Source organism: Solanum pennellii, chromosome 12, assembly GCF_001406875.1.
Source record: "Solanum pennellii chromosome 12, SPENNV200".
Classification (NCBI taxonomy): Eukaryota; Viridiplantae; Streptophyta; class Magnoliopsida; order Solanales; family Solanaceae; genus Solanum; species Solanum pennellii.
The window spans coordinates 28,892,558-28,905,279 of NC_028648.1; the positions used below are offsets into that span (position 1 = coordinate 28,892,558).

The following is a 12,722-nucleotide window of genomic DNA, read 5'->3' on the forward strand; positions in this document are numbered from 1 at the left end:
AAATGAGTTGTGTGATTTGAATGCATTAAAATGAATCATATTCATACCACAATTCACAACTAACGAATTAGGAAAGTCCAACGACTAGACTTTCCAGAAATGGCATGTTGATTCGGAAGAGCTTTCATTGATCATGCATAGTTTTATGTGTATGTGTGAATACACCCATACTTAGTACAAGGGGTGTACTAACCCTATACAATTTACTATTTTATAGGTGCAAGTCAGAGGACAGATTGAAGACTCTTGCAGTTTGGACATCAGCGTTCTCCAAACCATTTGGTAGGTCCTCTTGATTTCGAGGATGCTACAGTTTTAGTCTAGCCTTAGTTTTAGACATAGCTAGTGGATTTGTCCCTAGAGTTTCTTTCGTATTTTCATTTCAAAGCTTTGTAATAACGCCATGTTTGGCAAACTATTTATGATATATTCATCTTCTATTTCGAATTGATTCTTATGGTAGATGGTTGTTTCATTTATGTTGAGCTTAGTATATGATGCAATTAAGTATTAACTACATGAAGTCTATGTAAACTTCATACTTATAAAAAGTTTTAAATTTTCCAATAAAATTAACCATATAGATATGATGAATGCAAGAAGAGGCTTGTCTGCGACCTCTGAGAGGTTAACGACGCCGATTGCAATCCAGATTCCAGAATTCGGGTATCGTGGGTCCTCCTAATGTTAATGGGTCCTCCTATGGTCCATGGATTTTTCTCGTGGGTGCCACCTGCAATACCAGATATTTGTTATCTTTTCTGTTTTCCTTTATACAATTTTAGGCCTACAGCCACCCCACTAAAGTGTACCCTAAATTAGCAAAAAGTGTGGCCTTTAATAAAAGACTACACTTTTGGACTTTATGCAACAATTTTTAGGGGGTGTCCTAAAGAAGCGTAACCTTTGACATTAGGCAACACTTTTTGAGTATCGCTATCTTTGGCTACACTTATAAAGCGTAGCCAAAGAGGTATAAGGCCACGCATTGTTGTGATTCATTAGCGACACCTATTTTTTATTATACTACACCTAAAAGTGTTGCCTTTGCACTATTATTGGTAGCACTTAAAAGTGTTGCCTTTTATAGGTCATCTACAGCAACACTTATAAAGTGTAACTTTATATCTCATCTAGAGTAACACTTATTAAGTGTAATGTTATATCTCATCTAGACCAACACTTATAAAGTGTAACTTTATATCTCATCTAGAGCAACACTTATAAGTGTAACTTTAACACTACGTCGTACAACACTTTCAATTAGCATATATTAAATATATAATCAACAATTTAAATATACAAGTGACCTAAAGCACAAAATTACCTAATAATTAAATCGAAGCTATATATTTCAAATAAAATTCGAGAAATGTCTTGTACAACCAATACTCAAAAAGTGATTACTTCAACATCTCTAATATCAATAAATTCCACAAAACCAAATCCATTCAAACATATATGACAATAGTAGAAAAACTAATCATCCTTCACTATAATAGATCGAGTTTACTTATGGCCACAATTCGAATTCAATTGCCGGCATTTTCCTGCACATTCAAAATAAAATTATTAGTTAATGAAATAAATCATGCCTTCAATATGCTTAAATTCACAGTAAGCCAAAGGAATTCATAAAAATAAAGTTGTGGAGTGCACAAAGGAGCTATGGCAGTAGAACAAGAGACTGAGGGCTGTGTTTGGACCAATTATAGTGTAATTGATGTTAGTTCTTTACTCTGATCAGTTGATCTCTCCATTGCTACCTACATCTAGTGCTTGCACTCCATGTTCCTCACTTTCTTTTTCCATTTCCTTTCTCTTAACTTCAGCCAACAACATAAATGTTGTGATTGCCTTGTCTTTTACTCGAGTTTAGACACAAGGTTCTGAGACTTTTACTGTATTCATCACCCAATTAACATTTAACAGTCAATAAAAGTTAGTAGTACTAAAAATATCACGACTCCTACAACAACGTGCATATCCTATATTACTATGAATCCCTCTACTTCCTCACAAATTAAACATAATTAAGCCCCACCTCTCCCTTTGTCCTACACCCTAACAAGAAATAACAATTCATAGAACCATAGAGGGGATATAGTGCATTTTTTATGGATTATACTAGAGAAATCAGAAATGATTGAGTTTGGTTTCTCAAATGTGAGTTACAACATAATAAGAAATTATGGAAGTGTGAGTTGCATCTAATTCCACATGCAAGGCAATAACATTCATATTCAAATACCTCAATTTTATCCATGCAATCTGAATTGACTATCATTAATTGTTTCTTGTGCATTTCCCGCCACAGAAACAGAACATGAAGTATAATTACCAAAAGGGTAACTATTAATTTGGAACCATTATACAACCAATTTTGACCAATCAACTTCAAACAAGTATTTAAAATATATTGATACCAGTCCACTTTAATATTTGGTCAATTTAAGTAGTTTCTAAATGATATTTTTTATAGAAGTATTACATAGCATAACATAGCATAGAGAATAATATGTCCAGGAAAACTTGCTCTATCACCGGTTCTGGACAAGAATACCGAGGTGGGTGATGATGTATATGTGCGATATGAAGAACTATTGCTTTGGAAGCAGAAATGCAAAATTAAGCTACAACTAATTGAATGCAAAATTAAGCTACAGCTAGTTGAATGCCAAATAAAGCTAGAGAAACTTAAGAGGATACAATAATTAAAGCCAAAAAATGATCGTCGAGCTAATGAATTACCTCGTAAGTGGTTGAGGTGTCTCACAAGGAAGTACATGAGAACGACCGTCTGGACCTAGAGGTGGGGAAGCTCGAGAGGGCTAAGGCTCCAGGGAAAAACCAAGAGCATCAAAATTGTCATCATGTGAAATTCCAGCGTGAAATAAGGTCTTGTTGTCATCTCTAACCTTATTACTCTGAAATACTACACAAATCCACAACCCACCATCAAGTATTTCTGTCTTTGCTTCCATTACGGTCCTCTATAGAGTATTAGAAGCATAAAGAGTGAATATGTTTGAATCTGAAAGTGAGAAACAATCAATTCAGCAGCAGTACTGCTGTAAGAACATTATTTAGATGAACAGAATATAGCATTTAGAATTAACACTTTCACATGCCTTTAAATAACAAACAGTTGCATTTTCCGGAATCTAAACAAAAAGTTCAGGAAGCCTAAAAGAAAACAAAGTACTAATTCAACTTGATAAGCAGAATGAAAACGAAGTACAAATTAAAGACTTCCAGAGGTAGAATGATGATGTCAAAAGCAGTAATTCTATAGATGGGCACTAGTGAAATATAAAGAAGTCGCCAAGAAGATGACTAAATTTATAGAGATAAGCAGCATTGGTGTCTCTAAAGATTCACAGATCCGAGCTACTAAAATCCTTGATGTTATTGCTAATACCTACAAGCACACAGGGAAATTTAACAAGTCTACACTCTTCTTCCAGTATGTCTACAATGTAATGGCAAAGCGATGGAGACAATTAAGATATACAGTCAGCAAAGGCCAAACTTTTAGTTTACCTAACTTACCTACCGAAAAATGTAACTTCAGTTGTTAGAGATTTGGAACACAACCTAGTAATTTTAGTTTACTTATTGAGATTTGACGTTAGCTGATGTTGTTGGATCAGTCGATTCAGTGGAAGCCATTAATGTTGAACCTAATAGGCAATCAGTCTAATTATGTGATGTTGTTAGACCATGTGGTCCAGTTTTGACTGTTGATGTTTAACCTAATAAGCAATAACTCCAATTTATATATGAAACAGTTTCTTGGCAAAGCAAAATTTAAATAAAATTGTAATAACAACAAACCAATTTTGAATACAAAGAAGAGTTCATGTATATTATTTCCGTTATCGAAGCTCGTCGGTGGGTTGTTGATGTGAGATGTATCTGCTACTTCAGGATGGAAAGCTAATTAACATTAACAATGCATATATAAGTAAAATGGCAAATACAATACATTCTAAGTAGTTTTTTTAGTATCTTACCTTAGCTTTTTTGGTAACAGAAGACTCCTTTATCGTCAGAGCTTTTAGTGTGGGCAATTCCACACCAAATCAAGAATATTATGCTTCTTTGGCATGCTCAGTCAAGCGACAAAAACCGACTGATCTCGACATTTTTACTTGTAGTCGTGATGAAAGCATCTCTTTTTCCTCAAGTGACAATTGAGTATGCAGATCATGTCTTCTAAGCTTGATTTTAGCAGCTCTTTCCGTTGGGTAATAAAGCTTCCTTAATTTGTAACAATGACATAAAGATTAACAACTTAGAAGAGAATATCTTATTCTAAACTTCTCTTAATACTCTATTATTGTAGAAGTCAGCACAATATATCAAATTTTTTTATTTGCTATGTCTACTTGTTATCAAACATGTCGTGCGCCCAATAAAATGTACAGCAATTACACTTTAATGTGTATTTAGGAACTAGTTTCCGGGCACGCGCTTTGCGCGTGTAACCCATGAGTGTATTATTTCTTAAAAGATAATACTACTAAATAATAAAATATGTCTAATTGAGATTTCTTACTTTGTTTTACTACTAATTGTGACACTCCAATTTTCTGACCTCCAAGTGAATGCATCGAGATAATAATAATATGAGAAATTAAAAAAATAAACCATATAATTCAAAAAATAAGTTTGCAAAGCTAAAAGGAAAAATAGCAACTATCTAAATTAAATTTCTCGATAGTTCCATTTTATTGGTAGAATAATGCTAAAAGAAATAGTGTAAGATTAACTTTGAGTGAAGGAAAACAAAACCTTTCAACTTTTTTAATGAATGTGTTTAAAGTATTGTATAAATTTTTATCCACAAATACTTTTAACTAATTAGTCAACTATAAATATTTAAAACTAAGATGTAAAAAGTTTTATTATTTATATTTTGAAAATCAGGATATTTATGAATAACTACTATTTTTATATAAAATTTAATTTTGTCATACATAACTTATCCACCATTAATCTAATATTATATGTTTCACCTTTTTTTTTCGACAAAAAGAAAAGAAAAGAGTAAACATCCTATTTTATCACATTCATTCTTAAAGATGAAAATTAATGTATATGTAAAATTACAAGTAAGAAGAAAAGAAAAAGAAAAGGTACACATGAGCAAGATAATTAGGCATTTCATTTTGTTTTTGTCGCTATAGTGAAACTGAACATTTGAGCATATACAAAATAAAAATATGAATTTAGAGCAACTTGCTAATAAAACAAGAATTCAACTATATGAAGAGAGACAAAAAAGTCTTATTATAATTCTTACTACAAATAAGTATAAAACTAACACATCAAGCTCCGATGCTTCAGTAATTGAATTCTTGTCTATTCTCGTGACTGCATAAGGGAATCTCACAACATTCACCTCAAATTGTGACATTATTTCACATGTTTAGAGTTCCTACACACAAGAATTGTAGGAGTGGTAAATAAAAGTTCTTCTTGAAAAAGTTAAATTTATAGAACAAAATTATGAGAACATGAAAAGTCACATGAATTATTGTTAAAATAAATATTAAAAAGATAGAGATGAAATTTAATTTTAAAGATACATGAATCTACTTTAATTTCTTGATAATTACTCATTTTTATTTTTATTTACATTTGTGTTAGAAATTTGAAAGATCAAGATTATGAAATGAGAATAAGAAGATTTATATATATATATATATATATATAAGTTTTAATTTATTAGAGGGGCAAAATGGTAATTCAACTTTTAAGTTTTGTGTTTCCTACTTTATATGATTATCTTGGAAAACAAAAGGAGAATAACAACTTAGTGATTCCGGTTTTTGTCTGTTCGTGCTATTCCCAATTGAATCTTCACACAACTTGTATTTACTCCCTAAAAAATCTTAAAAAGGAAACAAAACCTTCAATCATAGAGCAAAATGAAAATAATTAGATCTATATTTATCCATGGAGCAAAGTAAAAGGTCACTCTCAGTTAGTGATCTAAATTCACTAACACGTAAAATTGACCATTTAATGCTAAACAAAACACAAAAGCTTTGGTTAAAGAAGAACAATAGATACAAATTGTAATTATATGTTCCGATCTTACAACTCTGTTTAGAGTTACACCAACAACTATTTTAAGGTTTTGACACGTATTACAAATTTTTACGTGAAATGTCCATTGGTCGGCAATCGTGGCAAGACAACCGAGAGGTGCTTGTCAAGACACATATATGTAGAGAATGGGGCTAAAATTACACATTGTGTTTGCAACATGTAGTTCCAAATAAAAATTTATGTGCATAAACAAATGGTTACATGTACAAAGCAGTTTCGCTCTCTCTTAACACATTGTAGAACCTGTTAATTTCGGATGTAGAGAAAATGTTTCCTATATCGGCAGTAGGTTGTCAATATCCATACGACATTGTATCTCAGTGGAGATCATAGGAGTTGTAATTTGGACAGAACAACTTTCTAGTGTGATACTCACAATCTTTTAAATGTGAAGTTCCTCATGTGCTCACCTCACTCAATTGGTCTGAAAATAAACAATTTTAAAGATATACAAGCTTTTAGATAAGTATTTCAATATTGGCTTGCTCCTCATGTCCATGCTACCTCAAACTAAAAGACAACTTCCTCACACATTTCAAACCTCAATTTACAAGACCACTCCAGAAAACCTGGCCAACTTAAATTGACAACAAGCTTAAACTATATGTAATATAATGAAATTGAAATTCTGAAAAATATGAAGGCGTAGAAGAAGAGAAATGTACAGTGACAACAACATCTATCGAAAGAAGAACATGATTATAGACGAGCCCATATATATTGACCACCGACTGTTGCAACACAGTACCATATCTTTTGAGCAACTGTAAGTCCTGGTCCCTCTAATCCAGTCCTCACTATAACATACATGGAAAAGGAGAAAAAACTAAAACCAAAATTATAGCAGTTGATGCAAGAAAAAATTAAACTACATTAAGTTGTCAATCTTCGCATTTCAAACACAAAGTAAGACAAATGAGATTTTCAAAGACAATTCTTCCATGACAAATAGATTCTACACCATTGCTAATTTAGACTTACCAAACTATAAGACTACTACTGAAATTATAGCAGTTAATGCAAGAAGGAAGAAATGTGATTACATCATCCTACCAGCCATAAACACATTTACCATATAAAAAATAAATAAAAAGTCAAACTGACAACCTCTTCATTCAAACACAAATACAAAGTAAGACCAACGAGATTTTACAAGTCAATTCCAATGGTCCCTTCATCACAAACTGATGTTTATACACATGCCAACTTTAGATTTGTTGTAGTATTTGAAACTTTACTGGCTCTAGTAGCTTAGCTAATCTATTAATAATTTAAAAGATTAAGACCAAAGAGAATAATATCACTCACAGCCAGAGATCCTATCAATAAACATAAAAAATAAAAATAAAAAGAATAATGGATTACTAAACAATAATTTCAAGATTAGTTGCCAAGTTCTTTCAGAAAAATAATGTATTGGAGTAGACAAAGGAAGATCAATTAAAAGAATAAGTCAATGTGAGGAGATGACGTTATTTGCCCACAAAATGGCTTACAACTTACTAAAGAAAGGATAAGGGGAACGAGTACAAAGTACAAGCATCTTAGATTCAGAAAAATACAGTTTGACGCCACAAAACCAAACATGAATACTTAAAAAGGATATCTAAACTAGTATTTTGAAAGTCCCTAAAGTAGAACTTAGAACCATCAAATGTATCCATAGCTTGAAACACAATATGATAATCTACTTTCTAACATCACTGAGATACAGAAAAGGTTGGTATAATCTACTTACAGAAAAGGAGAAACAAGATTAAGCAAAGAAGGTTATCTAAACTTTTCCTCTAATCTCACTTGCACGTTCATCTCTGTATCTCAGATTCATGTGAGAATCTGCAGGAGTAGGCTTATAAACTCAAATAGAAAATCGTCAGATTAGAAATTGAACGAAAGCAACAAATTTTATTTCATATTGAAATAACATTCTTGGCTAATCCGAAACAAGAGAAATAGATATCCAAACTTCTGTCAGCTAACATAATAACTCATGAATTTGATAATAGAACAAAAAGTTACACGATAGGTACATTCATTAAAGAAAAGACCTTAACCAGCTGCTCTTTTACCATGGCTGAAATTAGGAGGAGACGGGAATAGGGTTTTGTGTACGGTGAGTTGGGGCAAAACGTTCTTTTGAAATAGAGATTTTTTCTTTTTTTATGAATTCTTTTTCGGACCAATTAGAAATTGGAGGGAAAGTTAGATATATTTGAGAGGATACAATATTTTAGTGATGATTTTAAAAAAATTTATATTGCCACACTTGTAAAGTGTTGTTTTAAGAATTATAAAAATAGCACACTTTAGAAGAATAGTCACATGAGTGAATAAGTATAACCAATTATACCATGATATGATAACGCTTATAAATAACTGCCCAAGACTTTATTTGAATGCTAGGTGAATTTTCCATAATACCCTCCACTTGGCCGAGAAAGTTGCAAGTGTCAGTCGACGGACCCATCAACAAGCCGTAGACAAGACAACAGGCCATCTTGGCAGGCCGTCTTTTTGGATAGAGGCCGATGTTTAGGGGCTTAAGATCCCACATCTAAGTGGATTGATGGCCCCCATCGACGGGCGTAGGTAGGATGAAGGGACGTAGTCTTAGGGTCGTCGATTGGACTGCCTTAGGCAGTTTCAAGCCAATGTTTTGGTCCTCCTCAAGGACACTTAAGGTTGTCCTTGGAGATTCGTGCTCAAATGTTTCAACGCTAAACACGTGATCAAGATGTTAAGAACCACTCCTATCAATTAACTCCAAACAACAGACAAACCATGCAAAGACACACTAGAACACACAAGCACGTCTAAAGGGTAACTTTCGAACGACTTGGACGTTTCACTTCCAAACTCTTCCAAATTCAACACACTGACTTCCAACACTAGAATTCATCATTTTAAGACCTTATAAACTCATTACACACAAGTTAGGATCTATTTTAACCTAGTTTGTTCTTAGGGTCGTTACAATTACATCTTGTATTTATAGTTCTTCAGTCCTAAACCAAGTAGGAAATGAAAATAATGAAAAGTCAATTTTGGCAGTTTTTGACCGACGATGGCCGACATCGGACCGTGGATCAGCCAAGGATCTTTGGATCACCTTTGTTGTTCCGCAGTTGGCAAAATTCTCAGTCTTCACATCGACAGTTTCCACCTACGATTCATAGGTCCATTCATGCTCCATTCTGCACGTTTGTGGTTCAAGTATTGGAACTCAACTTTCTAAATCAAATGAAGGCGCTCCCATAGACAGTTTGTCACGTACTCTACTAGGCATCGGTTTCCTTCGTAGTTCCACACTTAGGTTAGACTTCCTTGAACCATTCACCCATGACTTTCACCTACGGCTCGTCAGATGAATGACAGCTCCTGGTTGAGCTCGTAGGTTGCCAAGCTTTTATTGTTTCATCTACATTCAATGTCAACTGCTTCAAACCAATTTCCTGCAAGAACGAGACCAAACTTCATCACATCTAATAACAAAATGGCCTTAGACACACACTTCAAGTATAATGCATCATAAATACTGTAAACTCAAGGTACATCATGCCACGAAGTGATAACTAGGTAATGAGCGTATCAAAATTTTCCCATCAAAATCAATATTATACGCACAATTTTATTTTAAGTGATTTTAATATGTTTTATCATTTATCACTATTTCTCAAGGAACCTTGCTTCATTACTTTCAGTATATATTATCAAAACCTACTCTTTTATCACGATTTACTAAAAAAATTACTCATTAAACATATTTAAATCTAGTTGAGATCTTTTATACAAAAATTGTTCTTAATGAAAAAAATACATATTACGATTGTGGAGAACATTCTTCCATTGCATGAAAAATTTATACTATGAAAAAAACATATCATTTATTGAATACTTTTAATTTTCTTATGGAAGAGGGTTTACAAATACTTTTGGGATGAACAGACCAAAAAAGAGAAGGGGTTAAAATTGTTCTGAAGTTTGGTGGTTGTATGAGGTTATATTTTATTCAGTTCAACCAACCATTGTTGTCATATAATTCATTTATTTTTACTAAATTATTTTCGTACAAATTCAATTGATTTTTTTGTTGATAATTTATCATCACATTGAAAATATTAATGACATATTTCATATACTTAAATTTGATCTTATTTGTAAGGCAAAACTCATAAATAAATTTCTAAACTTGTTGGATTTTTTCCTTCAGGCACCTTAACTATGTCATTTTCCTATTCAATCATTGAACCACTCATAATTTGCTCCTTTTAAACACTGTTGGCTGATTTTGATCGGCTATTGTATTTTAAATGACTTCAATTGTGTTCATATTGTAATAATTTTGATTGAAGGAATGAAAACAAACTGTGTTATAGTCTCATTTATTTTCTAATGTGTTCAAGTGACTTGGAGTAAAACACAACTATTGTTGAACATTTTCATTATCAATTGAACTACTGAGTTCTGGAACTACACATGTATCATCTATCATTACCCCTCACAAAATCTGATTCCACATAAGCCAAAAGTGTTTAAAAGAAACAAATTATGGGTGGTTCAATAATCCAATTGAAAAATATCATAGTTGAAGTACCTAAGAAAAATACCAAACAAGTTTAGGAATCTATTTATGTATTTGGCCTATTAGAAATGTTAAAAATAAAGCTACTGGCATTAGTCAAAACAAAATTATTATTAAGATCTAAATATTTAGAACTAAAAGTTAATATTATTAAGCACAAACAATATATGAAGTACTAGTTGATTCTTAAGTATCACCATGATAGTTTTTTTTTTTTTTGAAAATCCTTTATTTTACTTAAATTAAGTTTATATAGCGGCATTTAATTAGCATAAAATCATTCCACGTGAAATTATGAATGAAATAAATACAAATAAAGACTAAATGAATATAAAAAGTGTTATAAATCCACTGAATGAGTGGATAGTCTATAAAGTAAGTACATGAACAACGATCCATATTCACTAGGTTTCATGAACCTTTTTGGATAATACCATATTTATTTATTATGATACTTAATATGATGACTTTTGGAGTGATTTCTCAACCTATTAATAGGGTTGTTCATTCACTATTGTATGATATACAGATGAGACTTACATAAACTTGAATAAGAAGAAAATTCCACTTCTTCTATCTACTTCTCTTGTCTTCTTTTCTTTATAATTAAATTCTTATAGTTTGATTTTATAACACGTTATCAGCACGAGTCTCTAGCCAATTGAGAGTGAGTTTTAGTTTTTCTTTAACTCATGTTTTGGTTGATCTCGTTATGAGATGAAAGGTATTATTTGCATAAAATTAGGTATGTATTTTCTAAAATATTTTTATGATTTAGAATAAAATAGTATTCAGTTACTAACAATTATCAGGAATCGAAGACATATACTACTATTGGTTGAATATGACAGGCTATACAAAATTTCTTAAATAGAAGAAGGTATAAAATTTTAATAGCATGAGTTTGAATATTATTTTGATTGTTTTGAAAGACTCAAAGGGTAAATCATGTTGTACTTTGGAGAAAATGAAAAGTCTCATTACAGAATCTCATAATGATGTTAAAGGAGAGTAGTTACAATTAAACTCTTCAATTTTTGGTTTTCGTCTCTTTCAAAGTAGGCTCTTATTATTTTTTGTGTGAATTTGTTTTGCCGGAATTATGCTAATTGCTTTTAGTGAGATCTCTACAGTTTATTTTTCATGATATTGATGAATTACTAAATAATTGCAAGAGGTTTACTGTTAACCAGCTTCTCTGCCTTGATGCTCAAATTGCACATTTGATTCAAACAAACAAAGGTAAGTAACAATCTATTTGACATGGTACTACTTGCGACAAGTTTATGTAATGCAAATCTTGACTTTTTATTGAACACCATGAATGAAAAAGGAAGTAAATTAAATCATCATATTATCATGTGAAAGTACATTAAATTTTTTTCTAAAAAAACCTATAAGATACGAGTTTAAAATTTATTTTTCGATGAATACTTTTGAAATTATGACTTTGTGGTAGTTGGGGCACGAAAATGATAAGGAAAATTTATTGATGATAAATTATTTATGTAGTTATATGCATAATACTTATTCTTCATCATAATTAACCTTATTTTTAATTCATTTGGATTATTGAATTTAGAGGTATTTTAATTTTTGTGAAATGAAAATGTTATCTTTCTATTGTCACTTTGGTGTTACACTTTCAATCTCATTCTACAATTTTTTGTATTTATTTCATTAATTATTAATCTCTTTGAATTCTAGAGACTACTGATACACTCAAACTTACTTCTCAAATAAGAAGTAAAGCGGTCGTGTCAAGTAAATAACCCAACTAGTGAGGTTGGGATAGTTCCCACGAGGAAAATAGTTTAGACTTAACTTCAATCTATTACTACTATTGTTCAGTCAATTACTTCCTTGGAAATCATAAAATGATAAAAAGGGGGGTTTCTATTCCTAAATAAATAAATATAACTAGCAAAATAAAAGGAGACAACTAATAGCTTCGAATGTTGGAGTTTAATCAATTAATCAAAGTAACTAGGGTTTACGTGTTCCCCACAGGTTCATAACT

General features: G+C 31.7%; 1 long non-coding RNA gene across 5 annotated transcripts; it reads right to left on the reverse strand.

The window, feature by feature from the left end:
• Window positions 1-1,323: 1,323 nt before the first annotated feature.
• LOC107005382 lies at window positions 1,324-8,285 on the reverse strand. 5 transcript variants are annotated; one of them, XR_003575802.1, is made up of 5 exons: window positions 6,786-8,285; window positions 5,309-5,443; window positions 4,017-4,259; window positions 2,752-3,034; window positions 1,324-1,550 (listed from the first exon to the last, which is right to left on the reverse strand). It is a non-coding gene; the product is annotated as an uncharacterized LOC107005382 (long non-coding RNA). The 5 variants fall into 5 exon arrangements; XR_003575804.1 differs by having other exon boundaries at window positions 5,331-5,443; window positions 6,786-8,284; XR_003575803.1 differs by having other exon boundaries at window positions 4,017-4,263; window positions 5,331-5,443; window positions 6,786-8,284.
• Between the last annotated feature and the right edge of the window lie 4,437 nt (window positions 8,286-12,722).